The sequence below is a fragment of the Mirounga angustirostris genome, unplaced genomic scaffold, assembly GCF_029215605.1.
Source record: "Mirounga angustirostris isolate CCGP_5_RB_7025 unplaced genomic scaffold, mMirAng1.0.hap1 SCAF_9, whole genome shotgun sequence".
Taxonomy (NCBI): Eukaryota; Metazoa; Chordata; class Mammalia; order Carnivora; family Phocidae; genus Mirounga; species Mirounga angustirostris.
The window spans coordinates 77,875,147-77,878,178 of record NW_026991717.1 but is presented as its reverse complement, the minus strand read 5'-3'; the positions used below and the strand labels follow the sequence as shown (position 1 = coordinate 77,878,178).

The following is a 3,032-nucleotide window of genomic DNA, read 5'->3' as shown; positions in this document are numbered from 1 at the left end:
ACTATTTTTTTAAAAGATTATATTTATTTATTTATTTGAGAAAGAGTGTGAGTGAGAGAGAGCACAGGAGCAGGGGCAGAGGGAGAGGGAGAAGCGGACTCCCCTGCTGAGCAGGGAGTCTGATGCGGGCTTGATCCCTGGACCCTGGGTTCTTGCTTGAGCTGAAGGCAGATGCTTAACCCACTGAGCCACCCAGGGGCCCACTAATTTCACTATTTATGTTAGATCTACTGATTGACAACCAAAATAGCTCCTCAAATATGATACATAATCAGCTATTTCTAGAACAGCAGGTAAGGGCTAAGGCACTGGAGTTAGGACTGCCATTTTTAAATTACTGGTTTAACTACTTACCAGCTTTGGAATTGTCACAATTTATTAACCACAGAGGACTCAGTTTTCTCATTTATAAAAGGGAATGGTAGTCATATTTATCATACAGGGTTTTGTGATGATTGAAGATGGCTATAAATACTTGCTACCCTTCCTTTGAGAGATGAAGTCCAATTTTCATCTCTTTGAGTCTGAATTGGTCTTTGTGATGCTCTTAATGAATAGACTGAAATGGAAGTGAGATTCTGGGACTTTTAAGGCTAGATCTAATGCTCCACAACTTTAGCTCATCCCTATTTGAATTCTTGCTCTTGGAAAACTGTCTCTCAGAGTCCTTAGCCAATCATACAAACTTTGACTACCCTTAGACAGCCACGCTGGAGATACCACATGTCGGTGCTCTGGTTACCAGTACCAGCTGAACTCAGCTTTCTAGCCATTCTGGCCAAGGCACCTGACATGTGTGTTAAGCCTCTGGGACCCTTCAGAACAGCCCATCTACCAGTTGGATACCATATAGTGATCTCAGCTGACTCCATGTGGAGTATAAGTATCACCAATTCTGACCCTACTGATTTTTTAACCTGATTTCATTAATCATGAAATATAATAAATGGCTGTTGTTTTAAAACACCAAGTTTTGGTTCAGTTTATTAATGGCAACAAATAACTAGAACAGGCTGTTACGAAGATTAAAATGATTTAATGTATATAAAACACTTAGCACATTGCCTGGCACATAGTAAATATTTCACAAACATTTTTTTGCTATTATGGTATTATTATACCATAACCACAATTATGAACTCTGCATGTGTGTGTGTATGTGTGTGTGTGTATGTGTGATTTGCAAGGACTGAGAAAATAAACTGAAAATGAAAGGCAATAATATGATGCAGCCTTTGTTAAATTGTCATTCTGTAAGGAATTCTTATTTTTCTCTGGCTAAACATTAAATAATGAGTTTTTTTTTTCTTTAAGGTGTTTTCTTCCTCCTAGACTTTTTTTCATATTACTGTACATTGTCCATTTGAACAGCTCATCTGAATGATCTTCACTACTTCATTGGCTTCAGTTTCTATCATTTGTTAATGAAACCCAAATCTTTATCTTTAGTCTACTTATTTTTGAGCTTCAGATGTGGTTGTTCAGTTGCTTACTGAAAATTTTCACCTAAATGTACCATATGGCAAAACTGAACTCCTCAACCCCTCATCCTTTCCCCTCAAATTTCCCTTGTTCATTACCCACTCAGGTGCTTAAGTTAAAATCTGAGTTTTAAGTAAAAAATCTGGCCTAAGACCACAACTCATATTGGTTATATATTTGTTGAAATAGGATCCTGTCTATAGTTGGTAATTGAAAAGTTTGAGGCTTTTATAACCTAGCTTGTGTACTATGATACAGGAATTTCTATGTTGTATGAAGCAACAATGTATATAAATAGTAAAGAACATTTTACAAGGTATGTGATATTTGGGATGTGCTAAGGAAACTACAGTAGTTTCCTTGGGAGTTAGACCTTTTCTATCTTTTGTTTTTCATGCTCAAGCCTATAGAAGTTTGTGACTACATGCATTCATCTAAATTTTAGTCTGAAGGATGTCAAACAGCCATATAGAGTTCATCTGTCTATATATTTTTTTTCTCAGTTCAAGTTTAATAGAAACAACAAAAGATCAAAAGTGATGCCCCACTAAACTATATATCAGTTGACCTGGCCCATAGCACAGCTCAGGCCATTTTCCCTGGAGGAAGAAAGCTGACCTCCCAAAGCCCTTCAGGAAAGGCCTGTCCTGTCCTATACCACATCTGCACTGAGTCTAAAGTTGTGTGTTTTAAGCATGACCACAGTAGTACAAACAAGTTTGTTTTCATGGCTGCCCTCTGCAGCCTGGCCCTAAAATGGCCCAGTGCTCACTTCTGCTTGGAGAAATATTCTTTGCTCTTCTGGAAATCAGGCTTAATGGTACCACTGCCAGGCTTCCAGCCAGCTGGGCACACTTCCCCATGCTTGTGAGTTAACTGGAAGTCTCAGAGTCTCATCTGGTCCATCGGGAGGTCATTCATAGTGATCTGCTGAAGGATACCTTTATCATCAATGGTAAAGAGGTCCCTGAACAAGATGTCTTCATCAGCCTCTAAGACTCCATAGTCCTGAGTGATGGTATGCGTGGGGCCTGATACCAAGGGAATGTTTGTGGGTGCAGTCCTCCTTGTTTCCTGGGTGTGTTGATCCACACTAGGCAATAGAAATGAGAATCCACAGAAACACCAATCACTTGGCAGTTGGGTTTCTTAAATTCTTCTGCCTTGTCATTGAAAGCAATGATCTCTGTGGGGCACACAAAGGTGAAGTGAAGAGGGTAAAAGAAGAACACGATATATTTTCCTTTGTAGTCAAATAGGCTGATGTCTTTGAACTGGCCATCTGCATAACAACCATGGCTTTGAAGTTGGGGGCAGGATGCCCAATTTTGACATCTCCTGAAGACATCTTGCCACTGGCAGCTCTAAGACAGAACACTCCAAAGATCAGTCAGGAGGAAGACACTGTCTATATATTTCTTAATGCTTTGGTACTGTTAGCCATAGTAAAGCCCATTATTTTTTCTAGTTGGCACACAGTGCCTTTCTTCTCTTCACAGCCTGTCAAAACCAGACATCATTCTACACCAGCCATGTGTCCAGTCCCATAT

General features: G+C 39.6%; 1 pseudogene; it reads right to left on the bottom strand.

Moving 5' to 3' along the window:
• Positions 1–2,250: 2,250 nt before the first annotated feature.
• LOC123862401 (peroxiredoxin-1-like) lies at positions 2,251–2,830 on the bottom strand (annotated as a pseudogene).
• Positions 2,831–3,032: the final 202 nt, after the last annotated feature.